The sequence below is a fragment of the Palaemon carinicauda genome, unplaced genomic scaffold, assembly GCF_036898095.1.
Source record: "Palaemon carinicauda isolate YSFRI2023 unplaced genomic scaffold, ASM3689809v2 scaffold64, whole genome shotgun sequence".
In the NCBI taxonomy this organism is placed as follows: Eukaryota; Metazoa; Arthropoda; class Malacostraca; order Decapoda; family Palaemonidae; genus Palaemon; species Palaemon carinicauda.
Window position 1 is genome coordinate 242,113 of NW_027171916.1, and position 21,451 is coordinate 263,563.

The 21,451-nt window shown below is 37.1% G+C and overlaps 1 long non-coding RNA gene across 2 annotated transcripts in view; it reads right to left on the bottom strand.

Moving 5' to 3' along the window:
* LOC137637303 (uncharacterized) overlaps positions 1-21,451 on the bottom strand; it is a 42,545-nt gene that overhangs the window by 11,151 nt on the left and 9,943 nt on the right. Inside the window, exons 3-6 of one of the 2 annotated variants that reach the window (XR_011043539.1) lie at positions 20,928-21,181; positions 15,619-15,912; positions 11,556-11,809; positions 5,913-6,021 (exon numbers count right to left, since the gene is read on the bottom strand). This is a non-coding gene — a long non-coding RNA (uncharacterized lncRNA). The remainder of the gene's footprint in view (positions 1-5,912; positions 6,022-11,555; positions 11,810-15,618; positions 15,913-20,927; positions 21,182-21,451) is intronic. The other variant, XR_011043541.1, reaches the window with a different exon arrangement.

Consider the following 21,451-nt stretch of genomic DNA (forward strand, 5'->3'; position numbering starts at 1 on the left):
TGAGAGGGCTGTAAAAAGGCTGAAAAATGACAAAGGCTTGGTTTGAAGATGAGCAACGTAAGTAAGGGACCATGTGCATTCTTGAGAAGTACTTATTTGAGAGGGCTGTAAAAAGGCAGAAAAATGACAAAGACTTGGTTTGAAGTTAAGCAATGTAAGTAAGGGACCATGTGCATTCTTGAGAAGTACTTATTTGAGAGGGCTGTAAAAAGGCTGAAAAATGACAAAGACTTGGTTTGAAGTTAAGCAACGTAAATAAGGGACCATGTGCATTCTTGAGAAGTACTTATTTGAGAGGGCTGTAAAAAGGCTGAAAAATGACAAAGACTTGGTTTGAAGTTAAGCAATGTAAGTAAGGGACCATGTGCATTCTTGAGAAGTACTTATTTGAGAGGGCTGTAAAAAGGTTAGAAAATGACAAAGGTTTGGTTTGAAAATAAGCAATGTAAGTAAGGGACCATGTGCATTCTTGAGAAGTACTTATTTGAGAGGGCTGTAAAAAGGTTAGAAAATGACAAAGGTTTGGTTTGAAAATAAGCAATGTAAGTAAGGGACCATGTGCATTCTTGAGAAGTACTTATTTGAGAGGGCTGTAAAAAGGTTAGAAAATGACAAAGGTTTGGTTTGAAAATAAGCAATGTAAGTAAGGGACCATGTGCATTCTTGAGAAGTACTTATTTGAGAGGGCTGTAAAAAGGCTGAAAAATAACAAAGGCTTGGTTTGAAGTTAAGCAATGTAAGTAAGGGACCATGTGCATTCTTGAGAAGTACTTATTTGAGAGGGCTGTAAAAAGGCTGAAAAATAACAAAGGCTTGGTTTGAAGTTAAGCAATGTAAGTAAGGGACCATGTGCATTCTTGAGAAGTACTTATTTGAGAGGGCTGGAAAAAGGTTAAAAAATGACAAAGGTTTGGTTTGAAGATAAGCAATGTAAGTAAGGGACCATGTGCATTCTTGAGAAGTACTTATTTGAGAAGGCTGTAAAAAGGTTGAAAAATGACAAAGGCTTGGTTTGAAGTTAAGCAATGTAAGTAAGGGACCATGTGCATTCTTGAGAAGTACTTATTTGAGAGGGCTGTAAAAAGGTTGAAAAATGACAGAGGCTTGGTTTGAAGTTAAGTAACGTAAGTAAGGGACCATGTGCATTCTTGAGAAGTACTTATTTGAGAGGGCTGTAAAAAGGTTGAAAAATGACAGAGGCTTAGTTAGAAGTTAAGCAACGTAAGTAAGGGACCATGTGCATTCTTGAGAAGTACTTATTTGAGAGGGCTGTAAAAAGGTTAAAAGATGACAGAGGCTTAGTTAGAAGTTAAGCAACGTAAGTAAGGGACCATGTGCATTCTTGAGAAGTACTTATTTGAGAGGGCTGTAAAAATGTTGAAAAATGACAGAGGCTTGGTTTGAAGTTAAGCAACGTAAGTAAGGGACCATGTGCATTCTTGAGAAGTACTTATTTGAGAGGGCTGTAAAAAGGTTAGAAAATGACAAAGGCTTGGTTTGAAGTTAAGCAATGTAAGTAAGGGACCATGTGCATTCTTGAGAAGTACTTATTTGAGAGGGCTGTAAAAAGGTTGAAAAATGACAGAGGCTTGGTTTGAAGTTAAGCAACGTAAGTAAGGGACCATGTGCATTCTTGAGAAGTACTTATTTGAGAGGGCTGTAAAAAGGTTGAAAAATGACAAAGGCTTGGTTTGAAGTTAAGCAATGTAAGTAAGGGACCATGTGCATTCTTGAGAAGTACTTATTTGAGAGGGCTGTAAAAAGGTTGAAAAATGACAGAGGCTTGGTTTGAAGTTAAGCAACGTAAGTAAGGGACCATGTGCATTCTTGAGAAGTACTTATTTGAGAGGGCTGTAAAAAGGTTGAAAAATGACAGAGGCTTAGTTAGAAGTTAAGCAACGTAAGTAAGGGACCATGTGCATTCTTGAGAAGTACTTATTTGAGAGGGCTGTAAAAAGGTTAAAAGATGACAGAGGCTTAGTTAGAAGTTAAGCAACGTAAGTAAGGGACCATGTGCATTCTTGAGAAGTACTTATTTGAGAGGGCTGTAAAAATGTTGAAAAATGACAGAGGCTTGGTTTGAAGTTAAGCAACGTAAGTAAGGGACCATGTGCGTTCTTGAGAAGTACTTATTTGAGAGGGCTGTAAAAAGGTTAGAAAATGACAAAGGTTTGGTTTGAAGTTAAGCAACGTAAGTAAGGGACCATGTGCATTCTTGAGAAGTACTTATTTGAGAGGGCTGTAAAAAGGTTAAAAATGACAAAGGCTTGGTTTGAAGTTGAGCAACGTAAGTACAGAGACATATGCATGATTGGGAAGTACTTATTGAGAGGGCTGTGAAAAGGTTAAAAAATTACCAAGGCTTGATTAAAGGTCATTAACGTAAGTAAGGGGCCATGTGCATGTTTGAGAATTACTTATTGAGAGGGCTATAAAAAGGTTGAAAAATGACAAAGGCTTGGTTTGAAGTTAAGCAACGTTAAGTAAGGAGCCATGTGTATGTTGTGGAAGTAATTACTGAGGTGTCTGCAACAAGTGAAAAAAGTGACAGAGGCTTGGTTAAAGTTAATCAACAAAGTAAGGGTCCATATATTGTGCATGCTGTGGAGGTATCTATTAAAGAGGTCTGCACCAAAGTGACAAAAGTGACAAAATCATGGATGAAGTTAATCTGCGTTAAGTACGAGTATGTATGTGGCCATGTGCATGTTGTGAGAAGTACTTATTGATGAAGTTAATCACTGTACAAAGTGACCATGTTGATATTTTGGGAAATACTTATTGAAAGCAATGTGAGAAAGTGATAACGCCTATAGTCTATTTTTTATAGCGGTGCATATTTGCACTTGACTCACAGGGGTGCCCTTTTAGCTCGTTAAGGTTCCTGATACCTGATTGGTCGGAAGTATTTTTGTCCGAACACCTTCATTGTTCTCGAATGATTGCCAAGTAATGTGAATCGAAACTTATTTATCAACCTATATTTCTCCATCATATATATGTTTTGTCAATAAACAATGTGAAAGAATAAATATATTATAAAGAATCGTCTTGGAAAGTCTAAATTTAATAACACAATCCGCCGAAGTCAACGACAGCAGCTGGTTTTCGGATGCACGCTTTGTAATTTTGTAATTTTTCACATATTTTAACGCAAATTGGGATAGATTACACTCAGCATAAGTTAAACATGTTATTATAAACTTTCTTTGAATACCAGAACTTACCAAAAACATGGAATTATTAAAACCCGATATTTGTGAAAACTTATGGGGAGGTGAAAGAACAGCCTCTAGCGGCCTGGCGGAAAAACGATCTCATCTGAGTTGTAGACGCAGTTTGTTTTTTTCTTTCGTAATATAGTTCGGCCTATTCCTTTCAGTTTAAATAGTCTTACATTGTTTCTTTTCGTATTATTTTGCTTAGTATTTTCCCACATTCCTGTTCCTCACCGAATATCTATCTATTTTCCCCGATATCCCTTCTTTCATATAGGCCTATGTGATATCCGCACTACGATTCCTTATGTTTTGCACCTTACGTCAGTAAGTATGTAAATAATAATAACAACATAAATTTTATGCTGTGTAGCAAGTATAACCTATTCTGTAAACCTGATATTAAGCATAGTATTTTTTTTTATTCCCGCCTCTACACTATTTTAATGAGACTAGCACGCGCTTCCCTTCAAGACATCACTTTCGACAGAGGATAAGAAATAAGGAATCGTAGTGCGGATATCCCATATATGAAAGAAGGGATATCGGGGAAAATAGATAGATATTCGGTGAGGAACAGGAATGTGGGAAATTACTAAGCAAAGTAATACGAAGAGAAACAATATAAGACTATCTAAACTGAAAGGAATAGGCCGAACTATATTACGAAAGAAAAAAACAAACTGCGTCTACAACTCAGAAGGGATCGTTTTTTCCGCCAGGCCGCTAGAGGCTGTTCTTTTACCTCCCCATAAGTTTTCACAAATATTGGGTTTTATTAATTCCATGTGTTTGGTAAGTTCTGGTATTCAAAGAAAGTTTATAATAACATGTTTAACTTATGCTGAGTGTAATCTATCCCAATTTGTGTTAAAATATGAGAAAAATTACAAAATTACAAAGCGTGCATCCGAAAACTAGCTGCTGTCGTTGACTTCGGCAGATTGTGTTATTAAATTTAGACTTACCAAGACGATTCTTTATAATATATTTATTCTTTCACATTGTTTATTGACAAAACATATATGTGATGGAGAAATATAGGTTAATAAATAAGTTTCTATTCATATTACTTGGTAATCATTCGAGAACAATGAAGGTGTTCGGAAAAAAATACTTCCGACCAATCAGGTATCAGGAACCTTTCCGAGCTAAAAGGGCACCCCTGTGAGTCAAGTGCAAATATCCACCGCTATAAAAAATAGAGTATAGATGGAGTTAATTATCATGTGAGGTCATGTGCAAGTTGTAGGGAATTATTTATTGTAAATGTACTGTTGTGATAAGTACTCATTAAAATAATAATAAGAAAAGTGAAAAAAGGCTAGGTGAAGTTAATCAATGTAAGTAAGAGGTCTTTGAAAATAAAATTTTGAGGAAAATCACGGGACCCATTCTTAACCAAGAAACTCTGGAATAGAGAATTCGCCACAATTTGGAAACAAGACATGGAACCCAGCAACCACATATCAACCAGGTTGTACAGTCAAGGAAGATTCGATTAGCTGATCATATTGCAAGAAGGGAGGACGCATGTAAACCCAAAAAAATACTAACAGTTGATGTCATGGGACGGAGGCCTTTGGGAAGACGTAGAAAGAACTGAAAGAGAATCTAAAGATACATACATACATAAATATACCATTTTGGGGGGTAGCCGACATCAACAAAGAAACAAAAACAAAAAGGGGACCTCTACTCTCTACGTTCCTCCCAGCTTAACAAGGGACTCAAACGAGTACAGCTGGTACTGCTAGGGATACATGGATGGATTTAGCATAAGATAAAGGAGGTAGGAGACGTCTTTCGAGAGCGGTCATGAGTCAACAAGTGGCTCAAAGACCAATTTAGTAAAGTAGTAAGGGGCCGTAAGCATGTTGTGGAAAGTACTCATTGAAAGGGTAGTGAGAAAAGTGACAAAAGCTGGGATGAAATTAATCAAAGTACGGAGTGACCATGTGGATGTTTAGGGGTGGACTTATTGCTAACGTAATGAGAAAGTGAGAAAAGTTATAAAAGTCTAGATGAGGTTAATCAACTAAGTAGGTGCCCGGTAGATGTTGTGGGATATACTTATTGAAAGGTTAGTTATAGTGTGTGAAAGGACAAAATTCTGGGTATACTGTAGAGTAATTATTATGTGGCTATGTGAATGTTGATGTACTTACTGAAAGTGTAGCGAGAACTGATATACTGTATGCCTGGATGAAGTTAACCCTTTTACCTCCAAAGAACGTACTGGTACGTTTCACAAAAGCCATCCCTTTACCCCCATGGATGTACCGGTACGTCCTCGCAAAAAAAAAGCTATAAATTTTTTTTTTTTTTTTTTCATATTTTTGATAATTTTTTGAGAAAATTCAGGCATTTTCCAAGAGAATGAGACCAACCTGACCTCTCTATGACAAAAATTAAGGCTGTTAGAGTAATTTTAAAAAAATATAATGCAAAATGTGCTGGGACAAAAATAACCCCCTGGGGGTTAAGGGTTGGAAATTTCCAAAGAGCCTGGGGGTAAAAGGGTTAATCAACCTAATGTAACCTACATTGGAACTATCAGGATAAAATTTCTACAAACATCATGAAATTTAGTATAAACACATTAAGAATTATATGATACTTCAATAGCCTAAAAAGCACGAGTGTTCGAATTTCAACTATTTTTTTTTTTCTTTTATCTAGGCAACCACTTACCTTTATTTACTGCAGCATACTATCTTCATAGATTCATGTGACTTGAAGATGGGCTCTTGAGCCACGGTCCAGGAAGAATCTCGTCATCTTGATAGAGTATGATCAACGTCTGAAAAAGGAAATAAATTAATATTCTTGTAATTTTAGCTATCATTACATTCATTCCATAAATACAAAAAAATGAGAGAGAGAGAGAGAGAGAGAGAGAGAGAGAGAGAGAGAGAGAGAGAGAGAGAGAGAGAGAGAGAGAGAGAGAGAGAGAATTTGATAGTTATAATAATTAACAGATTATCAGTATGAAATGAAAGATGGCAAACAAATACACTCGAAAACTTATTTTTTTAAAAGATTACTCAAATCATTTGTTCACTTTACATATAACTTATTTACTACTACTACGCAGTTCCGGTAGGCCCTGCTGCTGCCTCCGATGCCTTAGATGACCACGGAGGTAGCAGCAGTAGGGGAATCAGCATTATGAAGCTTCATCTGTGGTGGATAATGTGGGAGGGTGGGCTGTGACACCCTAGCAGTACCAGCTGACCTCGGCTGAGTCCCTTGTTCGGCTGGGAGGAACGTAGAGAGTAGAGGTCCCCTTTTTGTTTTTGTTTCTTCGTTGATGTCGGGTACCCCCCAGAATTGGGGGAAGTGCCTTGGTATATGTATGTATGTATGTACAACAACTTATTGTACAGTCCACAGTATATTATTGCTGCCACACGGTGCAGAGCGCTATAATCTCTGGAAAGTTCATAAATACTTCCATTTTTTTACTTCCAAAGCTTCTCTAATTTATAAGGCACCTTGTTTAGTTGGCAAATCTAATTTCCTTCCTTCTGTGCTGCTTTTTCTAAATTTTCTTAACCCTTTTACCCCCAAAGGACGTACAGGTACGTTTCACAAAAGCCATCCCTTTACCCCCATGGACGTACCGGTACGTCCTTGCAAAAAAATGCTATACATTTTTTTTTCTTCATATTTTTGATAATTTTTTGAGAAAATTCAGGCATTTTCCAAGAGAATGAGACCAACGTGACCTCTCTATGACAAAAATTAAGGCTGTTAGAGCAATTTTAAAAAAAAATATACTGTAAAATGTGCTGGGGAAAAAATACCCCTTGGGGGTTAAGGGTTGGAAATTTCCAAATAGCCTGGGGGTAACAGGGTTAACTCTCTACAGCCAAAGAAATGCAGTTATACCATCTGCCTCTCTACAAAACTCACAAAGCCTGTTGTTTGCATTCCAGTTTTTACAATTTTCTTTTAAATCTATCGTATTCAACATTGCTTCATTGTTTTGACAGTTTTCTCAGTGCTATTTTCACCTATGCAATCCATTTTGCTAATACATACATACATACATATACCAAGGCACTTCCCCCAATTTTGGGGGTTAGCTGACGTCAACAAAAGAAACAAAACAAAAAAGGGGACCTCTACTCTCTACGTTCCTCCAGCCTAACAAGGGACTCAACCAAGTTCAGCTGGTACTGCTAGGGTGCCACAGCCCACCCTCCCACATTATCCACCACAGATGAAGCTTCATAATGCTGAATCCCCTACTGCTGCTACCTCCGCGGTCATCTAAGGCATCGGAGGCAGCAGCAGGGCCTACCGGAACTGCGTCACAATAGCTCGCCATTCATTCCTATTTCTAGCACGCTCTCTTGCCTCTCTCACATCTATCCTCCTATCACCCAGAGCTTTCTTCACTCCATCCATATTTTGCTAATACCTTTTACAAATCATTTCTGCCTTCTTTTCTTCTGTTTTGTTATTTCTGCTTCCATTTCTTCTGTATCTATATCAATTCCAGATGTCACTTTACTTTCAGCTTTTACTTTCTATAATTTCATACTTCAATTTCATTATTATACTTTTTACATATTTTTAAATAACTTTCCCCCTTACAGTTACCTTATTTGGTCTTCCACTATCTCTTTAACTAACCATTTATCATTTGATGTAATGATTTTTCTAAATGCATCACCTTTTTCATACAATTCTATTCTCTACTGTAAATATTGCCTGGTTCAGCTATTAACCCCAAATAAGGTGTAGTTGCCTTTTTCATGCAATTCTATTCTCTACTGTCAATGTTGCCTGGTTCAGCTATTAACCACAAATAAGGTGTTACTTTTTCATGCAATTCTATTCTCTACTGTCAATATTGCCTGGTTCAGCTATTAACCCTGAATAAGGTGTAGTTGCTTTCTCATGCAATTCTATTCTCTACTGTCAATGTTGCCTGGTTCAGCTATTAACCCCAAATAAGGTGTAGTTGCTTTCTCATGCAATTCTATTCTCTACTGTCAATATTGCCTGGTTCAGCTATTAACCCCAAATAAGGTGTAGTTGCTTTTTCATGCAATTCTATTCTCTACTGTCAATATTGCCTGGTTCAGCTATTAACCCCAAATAAGGTGTAGTTGCTTTTTCATGCAATTCTATTCTCTACTGTCAATGTTGCCTGGTTCAGCTATTAACCACAAATAAGGTGTAGTTGCTTTTTCATGCAATTCTATTCTCTACTGTCAATGTTGCCTGGTTCAGCTATTAACCCCAAATAATGTGTAGTTGCTTTTTCATGCAATTCTATTCTCTACTGTCAATGTTGCCTGGTTCAGCTATCAACCCCAAAATAAGGTGTTGCTTTTTCATGCAATTCTATTCTCTACTGTCAATGTTGCCTGGTTCAGCTATCAACCCCAAATAAGGTGTAGTTGCTTTTTCATGCAATTCTATTCTCTACTGTCAATGTTGCCTGGTTCAGCTATTAACCCCAAATAAGGTGTAGTTGCTTTTTCATGCAATTCTATTCTCTACTGTCAATGTTGCCTGGTTCAGCTATTAACCCCAAATAAGGTGTAGTTGCTTTTTCATGCAATTCTATTCTCTACTGTCAATGTTGCCTGGTTCAGCTATTAACCCCAAATAAGGTGTAGTTGCTTTTTCATGCAATTCTATTCTCTACTGTCAATGTTGCCTGGTTCAGCTATTAACCACAAATAAGGTGTAGTTGCAACTTCTCACATTCCTTTAATATTATTGAAGTGAAGTCCTTCTAACTTCATAACACCCAAACATCTCATTAGTTGCTAACAATTTAGGTACCATCTGCATACGCTGATGCGAGTCAGTTGGTTCTTGAGTATCTTGCAATAAAGTGTGGTCACCAGGACGTTGTCTCATTGCAAACCCAACATTAACCCTTTTACCCCTAAAGGACGTACTGGTACGTTTCACAAAACCCATCCTTTTACCCCCATGGACGTACCGGTACGTCCTTGCAAAAAAATGCTATTAAATTTTTTTTTTTTCATATTTTTGATAATTTTTTGAAAAAATTCAGGCATTTTTCAAAGAGAATGAGACCAACCTGACCTCTCTATGACAAAAATTAAGCCTGTTAGAGCAATTTTAAAAAAAATATACTGCAAAATGTGCTGGGAAAAAAAAATAACCCCTTGGGTTGGAAATTTCCAAAGAGCCTGGGGGTAAACGGGGTAAGAAAAGCTACTCAATTGTGTGGCTTACTGTGCTTGCATCCAGCGGCTGATCCTGCAAACAGCAGTGACTTCTGCACCCCAAGGAAGGGGGAGAAAGAATAAGTAGAAAAACTATTCAATTTCACCTCTCACTCATTGTATCACAACTTTTCTTCGACTGAGATGTTTATTGTCCCGAGAAGGAGCCAGGTTTGCTACACAATCTGTTGAACAACAATCAATGGCCAAGGCAACCGATATCGAGGGACAGATGGGTACACTCAATTGGTAATAGCCAAAAGGAGTTTGTCTGATGTTAGTCGACTCTTGTCTTTAAGAACTGTGCCTCTGACATGTTCTTCCTAAGAGCTGGTATATGTGATATGTTTGATTTCATGTACTTTAATCCAAGATGGTCCTTAACCCTTTTACCCCCAGGCTATTTGGAAATTTCCGACCCTTAACCCCCAGGGGGTTTTTTTTCCCAGCACATTTTGCAGTATATATTTTTTTAAATTGCTCTAACAGCCTTAATTTTTGTCATAGAGAGGACAGGTTGGTCTCATTCTCTTGGAAAATGCGTGAATTTTCTCAAAAAATTATCAAAAATATGGAAAAAAATTTTTTAAAGCATTTTTTTGCAAGGACGTACCGGTACGTCCAGGGGGGTAAAGGGATGGCTTTTGTGAAACGTACCAGTACGTCCTTTGGGGGTAAAAGGATTAATCTCTTTCTCAGCAGGAAAGGCAAGGCTAACTGTCTCATGAAACCAGAGAGGAAAAGAGTTCTAGGAACTTTTCTTATTTTTTCCATTGCTATATGATGAGCTGTGGCGTCCTCAACATACAGGAAGGCCAGCCCTCCTGGTCAGCACTATGCGCTCTTGTAGCGAAGAGTTGAAAAAAAAAAAAAAAAAAGTCGAGGTCGTGAACCTGGTCATGGCCACAAACTCCTATTATTATCAATATTAATACTAGCTAAGCTATAACTCTAGTTGGAAAAGAAGGATGCTATAAGCCCAAGGGATTCAACAAAAAATAGCCCAGTGAGGAAAGGAAATTGATAAACTACAAGAGGAAATGAACAATTAAAACAACATACTTTAAGAGCAGTAATAACATTAAAATTGATCTTTCATAAATAAACAATAAAAAGATTCGCTGCAAGTTTGAAGTTCTATCGATTCCACCACCTGCTTAGGAAGATCATTCTACAACTTGGTCACAGCTGGAATAAAACTTCCAGAATACTGTAGTATTGAGCCTCATGATGGAGAAGGCATGACTATTAGAATTAACTGCATACCCAGTAGGCCTATTACAATATTACAAACAGAATGGTACTGTTCAGGAAGATCTGAATAAGGGATGGTCAGAATTATGAAAAAATCTTCTGCAACACCCACAAACTAACTGAACAATGGTGCCAGAAATTAATATCGACAGTAGATCAGGGATAAGAAATTTAATAGACGCTAAGTCCACGTCTAAGAAATTAAGATGAGACTCAACAGCAGAAGACCAGACAGGAGAACAATACTTGAAACAAGGTAGAATGAAAGAATTAAAACACTTCTTCAGAATAGATTGATTATCCAAAATTTTGAGACCATCATACTTTGTTCAACTGAAGAGACAGACCAAATGTGTTTCTCTAACTAAATTTTTCTATAGAGGATCACACCCAAAATTTTGTCATACATAGAAGAAAAAAAAAACAGCTAAATTTTCTATAGAGAATCACACCCAAAATTTTATCATACATAGTTAAAAAAAAAAAAAATTATCAATGCTGAAATCCGGATGTTGAGGAGCCACTATCGTTGACTTACTTACAATCGCACTTTGACTTTAGTTAGGGTTCTACTTAATACCCTATAATTTGCCCCATGCAAATCATGGTACCCACCCACAACTCTTTGCAATCTATTACTTAAAATTTCAATAATGATCCTAACCCCCCCTTCCTTCTGTTGTCACTTCACAATAAGGAAAACTTTTGTGGACCTCCTCTCTAACACAAAATTAAATTGACTAGCGAGTGTACAGTACACAATTGCTTCAGATAATTTTCTCGGCCTTTCTTCCTTAACCTATACCAACACTTCAGGCAATCTTACTCCTTAATAATTTCTCAATGCAATGCAACCCCTTACCTTTATATTCCATCACTGGAGGGGGCCCTTCCTATTTTGTCAGGTCTTCAGATTTTTTTTATAAAGTTTTGGGCGAGACTGGTTCCCATGCTTAAGCTTCCTTGGGGGGACTGCCTTCTCTGCCATTATATTTTCTGCCGTTTCTTCCATTCTGCACGAATCTTCTCATCAATGTTAACGTTTGCCAATCACAGCTGTTCAATCTTCTTTTTCATTGTGGATTAACATCTTCCTTCTGCTTTTTCTGTAGAAACCTGAAATACAGACAAATCATAAGTCACATGCAACTCCAAAAGTAATGTTCATGTTCATCCAGGATTCACCATTGTAATAAACTAGCTCGTTTATTGAATATGCCTTTGAGTAAAATATTTGAATACTAAAGTGGATCAGTACTATGCAATTTTTAATTAATGGAACTAGGAATGTTTTCCTTTGAAAATAAGTACATTTATGAAGGTTGAAAATATTACAAATCCCTTTTTAAAGTAATTTGTATTTTCCTTAATATACAAACCTAAGTCCTTTTATAAGACTATATTTTTAGAGCAAAACTTTGTCGAATGATGTTTGTATTTTTCCTAAATATTATTATTATTATTATTATTACTGTCCAAGCGACAACCCTAATTGGAAAAGCAAAGTGCTATAAGCCCAGGGGCTCCAACAGGGAAAAATAGCCCAGTGAGGAAAGGAAATAAGGAAATAAATAAATGAAGAGAATAAATTAACAATAAGTCAATCTAAAAAAAAGTAACGTCAAAACAGATATGTCATATATAAACTATCAATGTTAAAAACAAATAGGTCATATATAAACTATAAAAAGACTCATGTCCGCCTGGTCAACAAAAAAGCATTTGCTCCAACTTTGAACTTTTGAAGTTCTACTGATTCAACTACCCGATTAGGAAGATCATTCCACAACTTGGTAACAGCTGGAATAAAACTTCTAGAGTACTGGGTAGTGTTGAGCCTCATAATGGAAAAGGCCTGGCTATTAGAATTAACTGCCTGCCTAGTATTACGAACAGGATGGAATTGTCCAGGGAGATCTGAATGTAATGGATGGTCAGTTATGAAAAATCTTATGCAACATGCATAATGAACTAATTGAACGACGGTGACAGAGATTAATATCTAGATCAGGAATAAGAAATTTAATAGACCGTAAGTTTCTGTCCAACAAATTAAGATGAGAATCAGCAGCTGAAGACCAGACAGGAGAACAATACTCAAAACAAGGTAGAATGAAAGAATTAAAACACTTCTTCAGAATAGATTGATCACCGAAAATCTTGAAAGACTTTCTCAATAAGCCAATTTTTTGTGCAATTGAAGAAGACACAGACCTTATATGTTTCTCAAAAGTAAATTTGCTGTCGAGAATCACACCTAAAATTTTGAAAGAGTCATACAAATTTAAAGAAACATTATCAATACTGAGATCCGGATGTTGAGGAGCCACCGTCCTTGACCTACTTACAATCATACTTTGAGTTTTGTTAGGATTCAACTTCATACCCCATAATTTGCACCATGCACTAATTTTAGCTAAATCTCTATTAAGGGATTCACCAACCCCAGATCTACATTCAGGGGATGGAATTGATGCAAAGAGAGTAGCATCATCTGCATATGCAACAAGCTTATTTTCTAGGCCAAACCACATGTCATGTGTATATAGTATGAAAAGTAATGGGCCAAGAACACTACCCTCTGGAACACCGGATATCACATCCCTATACTCACTATGGTGCCCGTCAACAACAACTCTTTGACATCTATTACTTAAAAAATCAATAATAATGCTAAGAAACGACCCACCCACTCCCAACTGTTTCAGTTTGAAAACAAGGGCCTCATGATTAACAGGGTCAAAGGCAGCACTAAAATCAAGGCCAATCATACGAACATCCTGACCACAATCAAGGGATTTCTGTACAGCATTGGAGATTGTAAGAAGGGCATCACATACTCCAAGGCCTTTACGAAAACCAAATTGCAAACTAGGGAGTAGATGATTACCTTCAGCAAACCTACTGAGACGTTTTGCCAGAAGACGTTCAAAAACTTTAGATAATATGGGAGTTATGGAAATTGGGCGGTAATCAGTTCCCGATCGTTAATGTGCAACGGAACATCTCGGCAATTGAATGAGCACTAAGAGAAGTCCATGGTGGTCAGGTGTGCACATTCCCAATCGTGTATGGATGAGTCATGAGGAAAGAGCAGCTGACTTGTGATCATGTTTCTTATTGTGCAAGTATAAATGAATATTTTCCCTAATCCCAGAATCAAGAGGATCATATTTCTAACTACAAGCATAAGAGAAGTGTAAAGACCAATATCTGATCACTTGCAATTGTGAAAAGGTACAGTACTGTATCGTCACTCTTATGAACTAGGAGACAATCCGTAGTTCCCGATCAAATGTGCAAGTGGGAACTTCTTCCCAGTCACCATGAGCCACAAGGAGACCAATGACTGTGTTCCTGGTCGTGTGAATACATGAAAACAGTTTCCCTGGACCTAAAAGCCATGAGGAAACCAATCTCAAGGAGAACAAGGACTGTATTCCTGATCACAATTACACAAGAGAAACCCAAAGCGACGGAACACGCATCTTCTTTCTACCCTTTGATAAGAAATTACCTGTAGGCAGGAGGACTGCAGTGTTTCTCGTGTCCAAGAAAAGAGCTATGAAAAGTGCAGTGCCTTTCATCCTGACAACCATAGCTCAGGCCCATATGAGATCAAGCATAGTACAGTAGTAGGACAGTAAGGCCTTGACCTAAGGAGGGAGATCGGTTGAGCATCCAGGATAATGGGGACGAAAGGGAGAGCCCTTCACCTCATAGACAGTGTACATGCTCAGTCTGAAAGGAGACCGAGCACCGCTAATGTAAGAGTGTAAACGTGTAAACTCCTTTAGTGTACCGAGATAGCTTCACACTCTGGGTTGGTTCTCGATACGACACCATCCCTTTCACATGTAAGCGGCAGGAGTCTCCAGCGAACCCTCTGTCGATCGTTTTTCCAGGGCTTCTTCCATGATTTCTCCTTCTTGGAATGAGCAATGTCTACAGAATCTAATAAAGACATGAAAAGGTGGAAGACTTAGAATACGAGAAGGAGTGCACATGCTTCTTCTTGGCACCCTTATTTGGGATCAAAGACAGTGGGAGTTGGAAAGACACAGAAGGGGCAGCTTCAGAAGTCCTGCCCGCAGAAACAAATCTGCGGACAGATCACCAGCGATGCCCAAGGAAGACAACTTTCCATAGGTTTCAATTGTCATCGTTGTAAAGCCACGCAGAGCGAGGGAATGACTGAAAACGGTCAAGACCCCGAGGGGGAGGTACAAAGATGATTACATTATTGGCAGGTATGCACATAAAACATATTACACATTTGTGGCTTTACCCGTAACAACTGCATATCCTGAGCTTTCAATTCAATTCATTCAGTTTTACCCAGAGACAACAGTATGTCAGCCCACTGAACAATTTAATCTAGATCATCTTCTCCTTCCATGCCTATTGACGCAAAGGGGCCTCGGTTAGATTTCACCAGTCGTCTCTATTTTGAGCTTTTAAATCAATACTTCTCCATTCATCATCATCTACTTCACGCTTCAAAGTCTTTTTCTAGAAAGAAAAAGCAAACAATAAAAACAGCTTGTGGCTGAAATCAAAAGTGAGTGTCTAGCTGACTGTTGAGTGGGCAGGGCTTACTCTCCAACCCCTAACAATCCCACGGCCCCCAGGAATCATAACTCCCACATCATAGTTTGGACGGCCTTTCCACCTTTACTCAGGTCGTACACCTGTTAAAACGTCAATGATTTGTACTCATGTAGGAACAAAAACTTTTCTGTTTTGAACAGCTCTGATGAAGACATTTGACATAAAATGTTACAATTGAAAACCTATATTTCCAAAGGGAAGCAAACAAAAAGATACGACATGACCTGACCTAACCTAAAATGGCCATCCTTACCTACAGGGGGTTATGTCCACTACCACCACCCTTAAAACTTGGTGTCCTTACTTTACCTTACCCTAAGGTAGGCTGTATTCCTGTGTTGTTTCCTCAGTCTGCTTCCCTTCAGAAGCATGGTTTTAGACGAATCTTCTTAAGAAAAAGTATGACTTCCTGACAGTAATGGACATCAATTCTGTTCAAAACAGTCGTGAACACCCCAGTAATAGGGAAATGCAGATATATTCGGCATGACAACAGCAACAAAATCCTCACCAACCATGATAATAAGGATGACTTCCATTGAGGCCTCTGTCGATCATTTTCTGGGGCTTCATCAATATCATCTTGGAAGTAGAAGCGTCTACAGGACCTAAAGAAGACAAAGGTTGTAGCTTAGCTAGTAGTAATAATAATAATAATAATAATAATAATAATGATGATAATAACAATTGTTCCACAATAATGGACATAACATCTCTAGAAGTGTGTAGATGACTGGCAAAAAAAAATGTCACATGACAGAAAAAAAAAAAAAAAGGTTCTGCTTGGTGACTTGGATGGCGACTACAAGTGGCAACCAGTTCTGGCACTATAGAAAGTGGGATATTACAGTCTGAAGGCATAGAATTTGGATAATTTTATTCAAACGTAGAACCTAGGTTATGATTAGTCTCCAGCTATAGGGTATTCTTCTTCACGCAAGGGGTTAACTGCTGCACTGTAATTGGTCAGTGGCCACTTTCCTCTAGGTAAGGGTACGAGAGACTCTTTCGTTATGGTAAGCAGCTCTTTTAGGAGAAAGGCACTCCAAAATCAAACCATCATTCCCTAGTCTTGGGTAGTACCATGGTGTTGCACCGACTTGGGTTAGAGTTCTCTTGCTTGAGGGTACACTCAGGAACACTTCTATCTTATTTCTCTTCCTCTTGTTTTGTTGAAGTTTTTATAGTTTTAGGAAATATTTATATCAATGTTACTGTTTGTTCTTCATGAGTCTTTTTATCGTTTATTTATGACATATTTGTTTTTGATGTTGTTAATAGTTTATATATGACATGTCTGTTTTGACATTGTTACTTATTTTAGAATGATTTATTGTTAATTTGTTCTCTTCATTTATTTATTTCCTTATTTCCTTTCCTCACTGGGCTATTCTCCCTAAAGGAGCCCCTGGGTTTATAGCATCCTGCTTTTCCAACAAGGGTTGTAGCTTAGCAAGTAATAATAATAATAATAATAATAATAATAATAATGGGTTCAAAATATTCTATCCATTACAATCTCCTAACTAATACCAGGGTAAAATTTTACTGTGTTGTAGTACAATATCCCCAATGAAGAAAATAATAATCTCTGGTGTAATTATAGGGGGTTTGAACAACTTCGGTGAAAATAGGCTATATGGCAGATATCCTTACTTTTTAAAACTCTAGAAGTTATGACTGACAAACCACATTTCTAATGAGAATCAAAGATAAGGTTATAACCAAATGTAAGATTCACAACCTAACCTAACGGGTAGCACTACAACCATTTCGAATAGTTTTAATTTTGGGGGATGCGAGAGAAAAATTTATTCACACAAAAGTAATTCTTCTTCTTCAAAATATTCAACATAAAGTCTATAACTGTTTGAGGTAAGAGGAAAGAACCATTAACTCTTTTACCCCCAAAGAACGTACTGGTACGTTTCACAAAAGCCATCCCTTTACCCCCTTGGACGTACCGGTACGTCCTTGCAAAAAAATGCTATAACAATTATTTTTTTTCATATTTTTGATAAATTTTTGAAAAAATTCAGGCATTTTCCAAGAGAATGAGACCAACCTGACCTCTCTATGACAAATATTAAGGCTGTTAGAGCAATTTGAAAAATATATACGGCAAAATGTGCTGGGAAAAAAATAACCCCTTGGGGGTTAAGGGTTGGAAATTTCCAAATAGCCTGGGGGTTAAAGGGTTAAATTGCCAATGTTCAAACTCAAATTAGTCAACTTGGATCAATATCGATCTGTAACTATAGTTGAGGGTAAAACTCTTACATTTAATCGGGTCCAATTTCCTAAATTATGTACAGCACCCAACCCTTGGACCAACATATCCTTAACTTGTCCCAAGACAAGTCGCAACCCTATGCTTAGCGGTATGTTGATAGTAAGGAAGCCAGTAGGGTAATGTTACACCCTGTTAGATAAGGATACGGCTCCTAGGTTAGGTTAGGTGGGGAACCTGGCTTTATTTTACATTTCATCGGGTAACTATTTTAACCCTTTTACCCCCAGGCTATTTGAAAATTTCCAACCCTTAACCCCCAGGGGGTTATTTCTTTCCCAGCACATTTTGCAGTATATTTTTTTTAAATTGCTCTAACAGCCTTAATTTTTGTCATAGAGAGGTCAGGTTGGTCTCATTCTCTTGGAAAATGCCTGAATTTTCTCAGATAATTATCAAAATTATGAAAAAAAAAATTTGTATAGCATTTTTTTGCAAGGACGTACCGGTACGTCCATGGGGGTAAAGGGATGGCTTTTGTGAAACGTACCAGTACGTCCTTTGGGGGTAAAAGGGTTAACCTGCATTATTCCAATAAACCGTTACTAGTGCATTAAAAAATCTCTAATAACCATCGATTACTGGGTAATAGTAACCAAGGTAATCAAATTCTTAGTTTTTATACAGTAATTGATAATTAATACTCAAGTATTAGCACACGGGACAAATCCGCATAGCAAAACGTATTTCACTTGCAATGAGATATTTAATTGCGAGCGAAGAAAGCGTACAGCAGACCAAAAAACCAATAAATCATTAGGTTATTATCAATATTAATTGCTAAGCTACAACCCTAGTTGGAAAAGCAGAATGCTATAAGCCCAGGGGCTTCAACAGGGAAAATAGCTCAGTGAGGAAAAGTATAGAAGGAGCCAGGTTTGCTACACAATCTGTGGAACAACAATCAATGGGCCAAGGCTACCTATATCGAGGGACAGATGGGTACACTCAGTTGGTAATAGCCAAAAGGAGTTTGTCTGAAGTTAGTCGACTCTTGTCTTTAAGAACTGTGCCTCTGACATTTCCTTCCTAAGAGCTGGTATATGTGATATGTTTGATTTCATGTACTTTAATCCAAGATGGTCCTTAATCTCTTTCTCAGCAGGAAAGGCAAGGCTAACTGTCCCATGAAACCAGAGAGGAAAAGTGTTCTAGGTACTTTTCTTATTTTTTCCGTTGCTATATGAAGAGCTGTGGCGTCCTCAATGTACAGGAAGGCCAGCCCTCCTGGTCAGCACTATGCGCTCTTGTAAAAAAAAAAAAAAAAAAAAAAAAGGCCGAGGTCGTGAACCCGGTCAAGGACACAAGCTCCTATTATTATCAATATTAATACTAGCTAAGCTATAACTCTAGTTGGAAAATCAGGATGCTATAAGCCCAAGGGATTCAACAAAAAATAGCCCAGTGAGGAAAGGAAATTGATAAACTACAAGAGAGGAAATGAACAATTAAAACAACATACTTTAAGAGCAGTAATAAAATTAAAATTGATCTTTCATAAAAAAACTATAAAAAGATTCGCTGCAAGTTTGAAGTTCTATCGATTCAACCGCCCGATTAGGAAGATCATTCTACAACTTGGTCACAGCTGGAATAAAACTTCCAGAATACTGTAGTATTGAGCCTTATGATGGAGAAGGCATGACTATTAGAATTAACTGCATACCTAGTAGGCCTATTACAATATTACATACAGAATGGTACTGTTCAGGAAGATCTGAATGCAAGGGATGGTCAGAATTATAAAAAAAATCTTCTGCAACACCCACAACAAACTAACGGAACAACGGTGCCAGAGATTAATTTTACTGTAAATCAGGAAGAAGAAATTTAATAGACGCTAAGTCCATGTCTAAGAAATTAAGATGAGAATCAGCAGCTGAAGATCAGACAGATGAACAATACTTGAAACAAGGTAGAATGAAAGAATTAAAACACTTCTTCAGAATAGATTGATCATCCAAAATTTTGGGACCATATTTTGTTCAACTGTCGGAGACAGACCAAATGTGTTTCTCTAACTAAATTTTTCTATAGAGAATCACACCCCAAATTTTGTCATACATAAAGAATTAAAACACTTCAGAATAGATGGATCATCCAAAATTTTGAGACCATCATATTTTGTTCAACTGAAGAGGAGACAGACCAAATGTGTTTCTCTAACTAAATTTTTCTATAGAGATTCACCCAAAATTTTGTCATACATAAAGAATTAAAACACTTCAGAATAGATGGATCATCCAAAATTTTGAGACCATCATATTTTGTTCAACTGAAGAGGAGACAGACCAAATGTGTTTCTCTAACTAAATTTTTCTATAGAGAATCACACCCAAAATTTTGTCATACATAAAGAATTAAAACACTTCTTCAGAATAGATTGATCATCCAAAATTTTGAGACCATCATATTTTGTTCAACTGAAGAGGAGACAGACCAAATGTGTTTCTCTAACTAAATTTTTCTATAGAGAATCACACCCAAAATTTTGTCATACATAAAGAATTAAAACACTTCTTCAGAATAGATTGATCATCCAAAATTTTGAGACCATCATATTTTGTTCAACTGAAGAGGAGACAGACCAAATGTGTTTCTCTAACTAAATTTTTCTATAGAGAATTGCACCCCAAATTTTGTCATACATAAAGAATTAAAACACTTCTTCAGAATAGACGGATCATCCAAAATTTTGAGACCATCATATTTTGTTCAACTGAAGAGGAGACAGACCAAATGTGTTTCTCAAACTAAATTTTTCTATAGAGAATCACACCCCAAATTTTGTCATACATAAAGAATTAAAACACTTCAGAATAGATGGATCATCCAAAATTTTGAGACCATGTTTTGTTCAACTGAAGAGGAGACAGACCAAATGTGTTTCTCTACCTAAATTTTTCTATAGAGAATCACACCCAAAATTTTATCATACATAGTTAAAAAAAAAACCATTATCAATGCTGAAATCCGGATGTTGAGGAGCCACTATCCTTGACTTACTTACAATCGCACTTTGACTTTAGTTAGGGTTCTACTTCATACCCTATAATTTGCCCCATGCAAATCATGGTACCCATCAACAACTCTTTGCAATCTATTACTTAAAAATTTCAATAATGATTCTAACCCCCAACTTACTTCTGTTGTCACTTCACAATAAAGGAAAACTTTTGTGGACCTCCTCTCTCACACAAAATCAAATTGACTAGCGAGTGTACAGTACACAATTGCTTCAGATAATTTTCTCAACCTTTCTTCCTTAACCTATACCAACACTTCAGGCAATCTTACTCCTTAATAATTTCTAAATGCAATGCAACCCCTTACCTTTGTATTCCATCACTGGAGGGGGCCCTTCCTATTTTGTCAGGTCTTCAGACTTTTTGATAAAGTTTTGGGCGAGACTGGTTCCCATGCTTAAGCTTCCTTGGGGGGACTGCCTTCTCTGCCATTATATTTTCTGCCGTTTCTTCCATTCTGCACGAATCATCTCATCAATGTTAACGTTTGCTAATCACAGCTGTTCAATCTTCTCTTTCATTGTGTATTTAACATCTTCCTTCTGCTTTTTCTGTAGAAACCTGAAATTCAGACAAATCATAAGTCACATGCAACTCCAAAAGTAATGTTTATGTTCATCCAGGATTCACCATTGTAATAAACTAGCTTGTTTATTGAATATGCCTGAGTAAAATATTTGAATACTAAAGTGGATCAGTACTATGCAATTATTAATTAATGGAACTAAGAATGTTTTCCTTTGAAAATAAGTACATTTATGAAGGTTGAAAATATTACAAATCCCTTTTAAAGTAATTTGTATTTTCCTTAATATACAAACCTAAGTCCTT